Source organism: Pristiophorus japonicus, chromosome 9, assembly GCF_044704955.1.
Source record: "Pristiophorus japonicus isolate sPriJap1 chromosome 9, sPriJap1.hap1, whole genome shotgun sequence".
NCBI lineage: Eukaryota > Metazoa > Chordata > Chondrichthyes > Pristiophoridae > Pristiophorus > Pristiophorus japonicus.
In genome coordinates, this window is record NC_091985.1 from 7,467,945 (window position 1) to 7,480,895 (window position 12,951).

A 12,951-nucleotide genomic window follows, 5' to 3' on the forward strand; every position below is an offset into this window, starting at 1 on the left:
CCTTGGATTTAACACTATCCCTTGTTAGTGTTCACAAGGTTAATTTCCCTCGTTAGCCACGGTTGAGCCACCTTCCCCTTCTTATTTTTACTCCAGACAGGGATGTACAATTGTTGAAGTTCATCCATGCGCTCTTTAAATGTTTGCCATTGCCTATCTACCACCAACGCTTTAAGTATCACTCGCCAGTCTATTCTAGCCAATTCACGTCTCATACCATCGAAATTACCTTTCCTTAAGTTCAGGACCCTGACTCTGAATTAACTGTGTCACTCTCCATCTTAATAAAGAATTCTAACATATATTGGTCACTCTTCCCCAAGGGGCCTCACACAACAAGATTGCTAATTAGTCCTTTCTCGTTACACATCACCCAGTCTAGGATGGCCAGCCCTTTAGTTGGTTCCTCGATATATTGGTCGAGAAAACCATCCCTAATACACTCCAGGAAATCCTCCTCCACCGCATTGCTACCAGTTTGGTTAGCCCAATCAATATGTAGATCAAAGTCGCCCATGATAACTGCTGTACCTTTATTGCACGCATCCCGAATTTCTTGTTTGATGCCATCCCCAACCTCACTACTACTGTTTGGTGGTCTGTACACAACTCCCACTAACGTTTTCTGCCCTTTGGTATTCCGTAGCTCCACCCATACCGATTCCACATCATCCAAACCAATGTCCTTCCTTACTATTGCGTTAATTTTCTCTTTAACCAGCAACGCCACCCCACCTCCTTTCCCTTTCTGACTATCCTTCCTGAATGTTGAATACCCTTGGATGTTGAGTTCCCAGCCTTGGTCACCCTGGAGCCATGTCTCCGTGATGCCAATTACATCATAGGCCCAACCGACTCCACCTATCCTCATAAGTCAACCCTCTCATCTCCGGAATCAACCTAGTTAACCTTCTCTGAACAGCCTCCAATGCAAGTGTATCCTTCCTTAAATAAGGAGACTAAAACTGTACGCTGTACTCCAGGTGTGGCCTCACCAATACCCTGTACAGTTGTAGCAGGACTTCTCTGCTTTTATACTCTATCCCCCTTGCAATAAAGGCCAACATTCCATTTGCCTTCCTGATTATTGCTGTACCTGCATACTAACTTTTTGTGTTTCATGCACAAGGACCCCCAGGTCTCTCTGTACTGCAGCACTTGGCAATTTTTCTCCATTTAAATTATAATTTGCTTTTCTATTATTTCTGCTAAAGTGGATAACCTCACATTTTGCCACATTATACGCCATCTGCAAATTTTTGCCCACTCACTTAGCCTGTCCATATCCCTTTACAGATTTTTTGTGTCGTCCTCACAATTTGCTTTCCCACCCATCTTTGTATCATCAGCAAACTTGGCATCATTGCACTCGGTCACTTCATCCAAGTCATTAATATAGATTGTAAATAGTTCCCTCATCTGCCCCTGGTGTCCTTCGTAGAATCATACAAATTCACACTACGGAAGGAGACCATTTCAGCCCATCGTGTCCGCACCGGCCGACCACCAGCTATCCAGCCTAATCCCACTTTCCAGCTCTTGGTCCGTAGTCCTGTAGGTTATGGCACTTCAAGTCCTTTTTAAATGCTATGAGGGTTTCTGCCTCTACCACCCTTTCAGGCAGTGAGTTCCAGACCCTTACCACCCTCGGGGTCAAAAAAATCCCCTAAAGTCCCCTCTAAATCTTCAATAAATTACTTGGTACACCTGGTTGTTGACCCCTCTGCCAAGGGAAATAGGTCCTTCCTAACTACTATCTAGGCCCATCATAATTTTACACACCTCAATAAGGTCTCCCCTCAGCCTCCTCTGTTCCAAAGAAAACAACCCCAGCCTAGCCAATCTTTCCTCTTCGCTAAAATTCTCCAGTTCAGGCAACATCCTTGTAAATCTCCTCTGTACCCTCTCCAGTGCAACCACCATCCTTCGCCTGCTCCACAATGACATGCAGGCCGTGATCCTTACCAACGGATCCATTACAGACCCAATCCACGTCTGGACCGGGGTCAAACAGGGCTGCGTCATCGCCCCAACCCTCTTCTCAATCTTCCTCACTGCACCTCACAGCCAACAAGCTCCCCGCTGGAATGGAACTAAACTACAGAACCAGTGGGAAGCTGTTCAACCTTCACCGTCTCCGGGCCAGGGCCAGGTCCAGGTCCAAGTCCACTCCAGTGCTGCACTGTCGGAGGTGCCGTCTTTTTGGATGAGAGATTAAACCGCGGCCTCTGTCTGTTCTCTCAGGTGGACATAAAAGATCCCATGGCACTATTTTGAAGAGGAGCAGGGGAGTTATCCCCGGTGTCCTGGCCAATATTTATCCCTCAATCAACATAACAAAAACAGATTATCTGGTCATCGTCACATTGCTGTTTATGGGAGCTTGCTGTGCGCAAGTTGGCTGCTGCGTTCCCCACATTACAACAGTGACTACACTCCAAAAGTACTTCATTGGCTGTAAAGCTCTTTGAGACATCCTGTGGTCATGAAAGGCGCCACATAAATCCAAGTCATTTTTTCTTATTAATATCTTTGTATTAATATATTGCAACTATTTCTACATTCTCTATCTGATTGCTTTTATTTTCTCAGCCTGCTTCCTACTTTGAAAATCTCTTCACCTACTCATGTATATGCTTTGCCAGTTCATTCATTCACTTCCTGTTCAGACAGAGCACATTCTTGCAAAATATCTTCCCCAGAAATAGTCCATGCCTCAAAAATAAAACCACAACAGTCTTCCTGACAGTACCCCTTGAGCCATGAACGTGAGCTCCCTAATCTTCTCAATCCCGGCACAAGACCGCAAAAGTATATGGATTTTAGCAAGACTTTTGACAAGGTCCCACATGGCAGACTGGTCACGAATGTAAAAGCCCATGGGATCAAGGGTAAAGTGGCAAGTTGGATTGAAAATTGTCTCAGAGGCAGGAAGCAAGTGTATTGGTCGATGGGTGTCTCTGTGACTGGAAAGCTGTTTCCAGTGGAGAGCTCAGTACTAGGTTTTTGTGGTATACATCAATGATTTAGACTTGAATGTAGGGGGTATGATTAAGAAGTTTGCAGATGATACAAAAATTGGCCATGTGGTTGATGAAGAAGAAAGCTGTAGACTGCAGGAAGATGTCAATGAACTGGTCAGGTGGGCAGAACAGTGGCAAATGGAATTCCATCTGGAGAAGTGTGAGGTAATGCATTTGGGGAGGGCTAACAAGGAAAGGGAAGAGACATTAAATGGTAGGACACTGAGAATTGTAGAGGAAAATATTGAACTTGGAGTGCATGTCAACAGATCCTTGAAGGTAGCAGGACAGGATAATAAGGTGGTTAAGAAGGCATTTGGGATACCTGTCTTTATTATCCGAGGCATAGAATATATGAGCAGGGAGGTTATTCTTGAACTGTATAAAACACTGGTTAGGCCACAGCTAGAGTACTGAGTGCAATTCTCATCACCACATTACAGGAAAGATGTGATTGCACTCGAGAGGGTGCAGAGAAGATTTATGAGGACACAAAAGCAAAATACTGCGGATGCTGGGATCTGAAATAAAAACACAAAATACTAGAAATCTTAGTGAGTCAGGCAGCGTGTGTGGAGAGAAAAGCAGAGTTAATGTTTCGGGTTGATGATCCTTCGTCAGAACTGGCCATAATTTATGAGAATGTTGCCTGGACTGGAAAATTTTAGCTATGAGGAAAGATTGGATAGGCTGGGGTTGTTTTCTTTGGTACAGAGGAGGCTGAGGGGGAGACCTTATTGGGGTGTATAAAATTCCAGGGCCTAGATAGAGTGGATAGGAAGGACCTATTTCCCTTTGTAGAGGGGTCAATAACCAGGGGTTAAAGCAATTGGTAGGAGGTTTAGAGAGGATTTGAGGAGAACCTTTTTCACCCAGAGGGTGGTGGGGGTCTGGAACTCACTGCCTGAAAGGGTGGTAGAGGCAGAAACCCTCACCGCATTTAAAAAGTACTTGGATATGCACTTGAATTGCCGTGACCTGCAGGGTTATGGACCTAGAACTGGAAAGTGGGATTAGGCTGGATAGCTCTGCCGGCTCGTAGGGATACGACGGCCCAAATGGCCTCCTCCTGCGCTGTAAATTTCTAAGATTCTAGTAATTCAGAGATGAACATCCTGGCAGTACTGCTCCTAAACCTGTTTCCTAATCTCCATTGCAGGACCAGGTCTTTCCTATATCGATGGCTCCCACGTGGACAATGACAACTGGCTGCACTTCCTCCCTTTCCATAATCTTTTCCAGTTTTTATGAAACATTCCTGAGAGTCAGCAAAACATCCGGAACTCTTGGTCTGGACCGCAAAATATAGTATCCATTCCTCTAAATATCAAATCTCCCATTAGTGCTACATAACACCCCAGCCCACCGCCCTCCCACAATTCCTTTCCTTTTCATGCCATTGTCCTCTCAGAATCTTCACACTGGTGCGTCAAACTTGTTGCAGAGAGTAATTTGCTCTGGATGATTCTGCATAGATTCCGGAGATGAGGGGGCTGACTTATGAGGAAAGGTTGAGCCTCTACTCATTGGAATTCAGAAGAATGAGGGGTGATCTTATTGAAACATATAAGATTATGAGGGGGCTCGACAAGGTGGATGCAGAGAGGATGTTTCCACTGATGGGGGAAGACTAGAACTAGGGGGCATGATCTTAGAATAAGGAGCTGTCCATTTAAAACTGAGATGAGGAATTTCTTCTCTGAGGGTTGTAAATCTGTGGAATTTGCTGCCTGACAGTTGTGGAAGCTGGGACATTGAATAAATTTAAAGACAAGGGGTTATGGGGAGCGGGCAGGAAAGTGGACCCGAGTCCATGATCGGATGAGCAATGATTGTATTAAATGGCAGAGCAGGTTCGAGGGGCCGTATGGCCTACTCCTGCTCCTATTTCTTATGTCCCTCCTCATTTTCTCTGGCTTGTGGACAGTCCCCACACTTGAACACTGCCAGCCACTTATCTGAGGAGACCAGCCTCTGGAGAAGGGAATTGAGGGTTATGCTGATAGGTTTAGATGAGGAAAGACAGGAGGAGGCTCAAGTGGAGCATAAATGCCAACATGGACTGGTTGGGCCACATGACCTGTTCCTGTGCCATGTATCCCATGTAATAGTATGTAAAAACCTCTCTCCCTCCCTGACATGTCATATAGTCCCTCCAACTCTCTTGTACTCCAGAGTGGGGCCCAAAAACAAGCCCTCAACCAGTTGCAGACTGGACCAACATGGCCAGCTGGCTGCAGCACTTCACAGAATGATGCCTCGGTCACCCAGTGCAGCCACAGGTGACCTCCCCAGTCCAACCAATATGGTCTGTCAATCGCCCACCTTTCAGCTTGAGCAAGGCCTGCTCCCCTGGGAAGATGGGGGCACGCGTTCTGGCAGAGTGACATTTAATGTCAGATTGGGAACCGAATTGTTGCTAAAACACCGATGGGAATGTAGCCTTTCCCAGTCCCCAATACCCACTTGCTCCCTTCACACACACACACGCACACATTTAAATGTCGCCATGCCTGGATTCCCCTCGCTGCTGACCTGACACAATGTGAGCTCTTGTGCAGTCCTTGACCCAGCAGAGGCATTGCTACTGTGTGTGTGTGTGTCTCTCTCTCTGCACATGCACACACACACACAATGTGAGTGTAACTGTATTTGTATCCGCTGTTCAAAAGGCAGAAGGAGCGGGGGCCACATTGTGCAACAATGCAATGCAAACCCCTGCACAATGTGCCAATGGGTCAAGCAGCAAAGAGCGGGCCATTAACACACACACATACAATGAAGTGGAAGCCGAGCCCTCGCACGGGGCTGTGCTGTAGCCAGTGGCACTCACCTGGATCCTGGATCCGGGGCGCGGGGCGCCACTCACCTGCCGCGTCAACCCGGCCTCGCACCTGCGCAAATCACAAACCGCAGCCAGCCAATCAGCTGGCCGGCCACCAACAACTCGCCCCGCCCCCCCCCCCCCCCACTCCAACCCAATTGGCCGGGGCCCAATGCCAATCAAGCCGGCCAGCGCCCAATAGCGATGCAGCGTTGACCCGCACCCGCCCTCCCACTCACTCTCCGCGGACCCGGTGCAGCCGCTTGCTCTACTGACTGTGGTCCTTGTCTTCTCTTCAGCCGGGTACTTTCCGTTTTACAGCTCAAGGTAAATTCTTTCCGCTTCTTCCCGATCCTTAGCGGGGTGTGTTTTAGGTGCAGCTCTGCTGTAGTGTTAGTAAAAGGCCACAGCTGTGAGCGAGGCTGTGGAGGTTGCACCGTTTTGCTAAATGGGGCTGCCCGCAGTGGCTGTGTAACTGGTTCCAGCCTGTTCTCTCTGGCTGGCTCTGTATTTCAGTATTGTGTGTGTGTGTGTGTGTGAGTGAGATCAGTGCTGTAACACTCAAGCAGCATGTCGCCATCTCACTAACAATGGCTTGCTCACTAAATCTCTTTTTTTTTTTAAAAATAGCTTTTAAACAAAAGATGTACATCCAGATACAAATTTGTTGTACAATTCTAACTTCAGAGATGCCATTTTGTAATCGCTCGATTGGTCTTTAAAGTGAGCCATTTTAACAATAGTGCTGTGCAAGGAGCTGATTTAATTGATACATATATTATACATGTTCTTTAAGTGTTGCACTGAGGTATCCATCCAAAGAAAGAAAGACTTGCATTTCTATAGCGCCTTTCATGACTGCCAGACATCCCCAACTTTTCATTTTTGGGGGGCCCGCAAGGTTCAAAATTCCGCGCTCGTGCGGTTTTCCTATTTAGAAACTGGTGAGCTGGCTGCGCAGGACCACCAGAGTGCTGTGTGGCCATGCCAACTTACAGGGAACATTGATCCCAAAGCGCTTTACAGCCAATGAAGTACTTTTAAAATGTAGTCACTGTTGTAATGTAGGAAACGCAGCAGCCAATTTGCCTACAGCAAGCTCCCACCAACAGCAATGTGATAATGTCAAGATAATCGGTTTAGTGTTGGTTGACTGATACGTGTTGGGCAGGACACCGGGGAGAATTTTCCTGCTTTTTCAAAATAGTGCCATGGCATCTTTTACGTCCACCTGAACGGGCAGACGGAGCCTCGTTTAACATCTTTGAAAGACGGCACCTCCGACTTCACAGCACTCTCTCAGTATTGCACTCAAGTGCCAGCCTAGATCCAGTGCTCAAGACTCTGGACTTGAACCCACAACCTTCTGCCTCAGAGGTAAGAGTGCTACCCACTGAGCCACAGCTGACACCTTGTCCTCTAACAGTTAGTAAGCAGTTCACAGGTCATTGGACCCCCCCTACTCCCTCGCTATGACTGGTGTCTCCATTGACTCTCCCTGTCCTTTTCCTTGTGTTCTCTTTTTCCAAACTTACTAAAAATAATGTTTATCTTTCGATGTTCATTTCTGATGAAGGGTTACACACCCAAAACTTTAATCACCGGCTTCTTTTCTTTATAAATGTTGACTCACTTGTGTATTTCCAGTGTGTTCTGGTTTTATATATGCACACTCAGCAGGGTGGGTTAGTTCAGTTTAGCAGTCAGTTCAGAATCATGGTGTTTCGTTAATGGCTTCTGATTGCAAAGAAAATTCCACAAGGGGCAGAAAGTTTCCCCATTTATTTTCAGGTTTAAAAAGTATTAATGTGTCTTTATGTGTGTCTCTGCGAGCATTTGTGTGTGTGTGTGTGTATGTATGTGAGAGCGTGTGATTTTTAGCTTCTAGTTTTGGCGCATCGGTATATTTAAACTGTATACAAGAGAACTTTCTTGATCAGTATGTTTCCAGCCCAATGAGGAAGGAAGCAGCGGCAAATCTGGTTTTGGGGAATTAGGTAGGACAAGTGGAGCAAGTTTCATGGGGAGCATTTGGGAAATAGTGATCACAGTATCAATAGGTTTCGAGTAGCTATGGAAAAGGGCACGAGACAATCAAACGTGAACATATTCAACTGGAGACGGACTAGTTTCAGTTGAAAAGGGATCTGGTCCAACTGGATTGGAATCAAAGATTGACAGTTAAAACAGCAAATGATCAAAGGGAGGCCTTTAAAGAGGAGATGGTTCAGATACAGACTAGACACATTCCCACGAGGGAGAACTGAAGTGCATCCAAATCTCGATATCCCTGGATGACGAAAGGTGTGAAGATTAAAAAGAAATAGAAAAAGGAGGTTCATAATACAGTAGAGAACCATCATCATAGGCAGTCCCTTGAAATCGAGGAAGACTTGCTTCCACTCTAAAAGTGAGTTCTCAGGCGGCTGTACAGTCCAATACAGGAATTACAATCTCTGTCACAGATGGGACAGACAGTGGTTGGAGGAAAGGATGGATGGGGGGTCTGGTTGGCGGCACGCTCCTTCCGTTGCCTGCGCTTGCTTTCTGCATGCTCTCGGCAATGAGACGCGAGGTACTCAGTGCCAAGTAGAGAACCAAGATGAATGCAAAGGTATAGAGGAGAACTGAAAAAGAAATGAGGCAAAGAGAGAGAGTATGAGAATAGATTAGCAGCTAACATTAAAAAGGAACCCCCAAATCTTTTCTAAACCTATAACTAGTAAAAGGTTAGTCAAAGGAAGGTGAGATCATCTTGTGGAGGCAGAGGACAAGGCTGAGGTACTAAATGAGTACTTTGCATCTGTCTTCACTAGCGAAGAGGGTGCTGCCATGTGTAAAGGAGGAGGTAGTCAAGAAAATGGACAGGATTAAAATAGATAAAGAGGAGGTACTTAAACAGTTGGCAGCGCTCAAAGTAGAAAAGTCACCTGGTCCGGATGGGCTGCATCCTAGGATGCTGAGGGAAGTTATGATGGAAATAGCAGAGGCGCTGGCACAATCTTCCAATCCTCCTTTTAGATATGGGTGCAGTGCCAGACGACTGCAAATGTTACACACCTATTCAAAAAGGAATAAATGCATCAACTACAGGTTAGTTAGCCTAATGTCAGTGGGGCAGGGAGACTTTTCAGAGATATAATCCGAGACAAAATTAATTTTAATTTGGAAAAATATGGGTTAATAAATGACAGTCAGCACAGGTTTGTTAATGGCAAATCATGTTTAACTAACTTGAGTGAGTTCTTTGATGAAGTTATGGAGAGGTTTGGTGAAGGTAGTGCGATTGATGTCGTGTATATGGAATTTCAAAAGACATTTGATAAAGTACCACATAATGAACTTTTTAGCAAAATTAAAGGGGCTGTATGGATATGAAAGTGGCTAAGTGACGGAAAGCAGAGAGTAGTGAACGGTTGCTTTCAGACTGGAGGGAGGTGTACAGTGGTGTCCCCAGGGGTCGGAATTAGGACCACTGCTCATTCTGATGTATATTAGTAACTTGGACTTTGGTATGGAGTGAAACATTTCAAAGTTTGCAGATGACACTAAACTCAGAAGTGTAGTAAACAATGTGGAGGATAGTAACAGATTTCAGAAGGATATAGACAAACTGGTGAAATGGGCAAACACGTAACACAATGCAATTTAACACACACAAGTGTGAAAAGATGCCTTTTGGTAGGAAGAATGAGAAGAGCCAATATAAACTAAAGGGTACAATTTTAAAGGGGGTGCAGGAACAGAGAGACCTGGGGACATGTGTACACAAATCTTTGAAGGTGGCAGGACATTTGAGAAGACTATTAAAATGGCATATGGAATCTTTGGGTTTTATTAATAGAGGCACAGAGAACATTGATTAGGCCCCAGCTTTGTGTCCAATTCTGCGCACTGCACTTTTTAGGAAGGATGTCAAGGCCTTGGAGAGGGTGCAAAGGAGATTTACTAGAATGGCTCCAGGGACGAGGGACTTCACTTTGGCAGAGAGACTGATGTAGGGGGATTTAATAGAGGTGCTCAAAATTACGAGGAGTTTGATAGAGTAGATAAGGAGAAGCTGTTTCCACTGGCAGGAGGGTCGGTAACCAGAGGACACAGATTTAAGGTCATTTGAAAAAGAACCAGAGGAGAGATGAGGAATTTTTTTATGATCTTTGATGTGCTGTCTGAAAGGGTGCTGGAAGCAGATTCAATAATAACTTTTTCAAAAGGGAATTGGATATATATATTTGAAAAGAAAACATTGGCAAGTCTCTGGGGAAAGAGCAGGGGACTAATTGGATAGCTTTTTCAATAAGCCAGCACAGGGACAGTGGGTCAAATGGCCTCCTGTGCTGTAACATTCTATGAATATGGAGTTGGCGGAATCTTATTATTCTGAAAGGGTTTTGTGAATGATTGTTTCCACTGGTTGGTGAATCAGTAAGAAGGAGATAGAGATTGGGTTATCGCGAGAAGAATGAAGATTTTTGTTCTGCAGCAGGTTAATAGAATATGGAATGCTTTACTGCCACTGTTGATTTGAGACATAGACTGCAACATCATTTAAAGGTGAATTGGACAACTATGTGAGGATATGGAAAAAGAAATGGGATTGGAGGAGATGAAATTGAAGAGCTGGCATTGGTACAGGTGTGATGGGCCGAATGGTCTCTCTAAGTGCTGTAATCTTGAGGGTGTCAAAGGATTGTGTTCTGAGGAAATGTTAGCAAGACTTGGATGCTTCACCCTGGAAATGATATAAATGTGGGGCTTTCTATCTTTTGTAGCAGTTTTGATACAAATGTGCAGCTTGCTAGGCCACTTCAGATAGGTGTAGAAAGGCAATCACATTGGTGTAGGACCAGAGTCACAGATGCTAAGAGGTTGGTTTTTTGAACTACAGGGGAGTTGAGGGTTATGGGGAACAGACAGGAAAGTGGAGTTGAGGCCCAGATCAGATCATCCATTTAACTTACTGAATTTCAGAGCAGGTTCGAGGGGCCAAAGGGGCCTATTCCTGATCTTGTGTTTCCCCTGGCTGGAGAGTCTACAACTAAGGGTCACAGTCTCAGGATAAGGGGTCGGCCATTAAATCTGAGATGAGGAGAAATTTCTCAGAGGGCGGTGAATCTTTAGAATGCTCTACCGCAGAGGGCTGTAGATGCTCAGTTGTTGAGTATATTCAAGACAGAGATCGCCAGATTTTTAGACACTAAGGGAATCAAGGGATATGGGGATCCCAAGGGATACGGGGGCAGGAAAGTGAGGTTCAGCCCTGATCTTATTGAATGACGGAGCAGGCTCGAGGGGCCAAATGGCCTATTCTGGCTCCTATTTCTGATGCCCAGACCAAGTAGGGATATGAGTGAACCAGTTGGATTTTTGATTGTCAATCCAACAGCTGCATGGTCACTTTTACTGATACCAGCTCTTTATTTCCAGATTTTTTTAGACTGAACTCAAATTGTCAAACTATCCATGGTGGAATTTGAATTCGCACTCTCTCGAGTTAGCGGAGTAACTGTATGCACTTCCCTCTGACAGGATTTCCGTTTGTCTCTTTTACCTTGTTCGTCTTCATTGCTATCTGTTTCCCTTCTCGTGTTTAATCAAGTATCTACCGAAACTCGCTTTCACAGCCACATCTCTTTCTCTTGCACCATCATCTCTTTTGTCTTGCACCATCATCCCTTTTCTCTCTCAATCTCTCCTGCCTTCCACCCTATCACAGACCTTCCCCATTGTTCTTTCCATCCCACCCCCTTCCCCCTTTCCCTGTCCCGATACTTGCTTAAAAATCTCACATCTCTAACTTTTTCCTGTTCTGACGAAGGGTCATCGACCTGAAACGTTAACACTCTTTCTCTCCACAGATGCTGCCACTCCTGCTGAGTATTTTCAGCAATTTCTGTTTTTATTACCGTATGCACTAATTGGAATAGGTACTAAGTTCAACGGAGAAGGTTAATCATTATTCTAAGTTACAGTGTACAAGGAGACATGAGTGCAAACTAATAAAAGATATGTTAAGGAGCAAGATTAGGAAGTACTTTGTTACATACACTCTTTAATGCCTGGATTGGCCTCTGGGTGAAAGAGGGGTGGCAAAAGCTATAGGGGCAGAAATTGTCCCTTCCGATAAGGCCTTTGGCGGCCACGGGGTGGCATGGAATGGCCGCCGAGTCTCGCGGAGGGGCCACCATTATGAAAATTGCCCTTCCTCAGGTTTGGAGCGGTGTCTGGGACCGCTCCGCCCGTTTTCCCACCGCGGCATGCTGGGCCCCCCTCACACAATTTCCCCATTCCGGTATTGCCCCCCCCCCCAGGAGCGGAGCACCGACTGCTTTTGCTGCCGGTACACTCTCTGGCATGGTGGCGCGGCCTTAAAGGGGAGGTGTCGCTGCCGGCAACGCCATCTTATTATTTTTTGTCGGCTGACTGCCAGGTCGGGCCAACATTTATGCCACTGGCCCGGCCCAAACCCACCCTGATGACTCAGTGTTTGCCACTAAAGTGCAGCGCTGATGACTTTGACAGCGACGGCTACCCTGCCCCGCCCTGCTCCCAAAAAATCCCTGACGTGCTGGATTTCGACGGACATCGGAAATGGTCGGTGCGCCTCGTTTTGGGCAATTTCGGCCCCATTGAGTCAATCAAGAAGCAATTGGCTGCAGTGATGGGAGATTTATGGGTTTTGTGGAAGGATGAGCTCAATGGTCTGAATGGCCTCCTTCATCTGTACTTCCATGTGATAGCCATGAATTGCAAACAAGTTCACCTGGTTTAATTCAGCTTTCAACAACAACAACAACAACTGGCATTTATATAAATACTTTAACATAGTAAATCCTCCTAAGGTGTCAGCCATGACTCAGTGGATAGCACCCTCGCCTCTGAGTCAGAAGGTTGTGGGTTCAAAGCCCCCACTCCAGAGACTTGAGCACAAAACATCGAGGCTGACATTCCCAGTGCAGTGCTGAGGGAGCTGCACTGTCGGAGCTGCCGTCTTTCAGATGAGTACGTTAAAGCGAGACCCCATCTGCTCCCTCAGGTGGATGTAAAAGATCCCATGGCACTATTTTGAAGAAGAGCAGGGAGTTATCCCCAGCATCCTGGCCA

General features: G+C 45.9%; 1 protein-coding gene across 1 annotated transcript in view; it reads left to right on the forward strand.

Moving 5' to 3' along the window:
• Positions 1–6,075: 6,075 nt before the first annotated feature.
• LOC139272926 (butyrophilin subfamily 1 member A1-like) overlaps positions 6,076–12,951 on the forward strand; it is a 69,745-nt gene continuing 62,869 nt past the window's right edge. The window contains exon 1 of the mRNA XM_070889049.1: positions 6,076–6,174. The gene's annotated coding sequence lies outside the window, so the exon portion shown is untranslated. The remainder of the gene's footprint in view (positions 6,175–12,951) is intronic.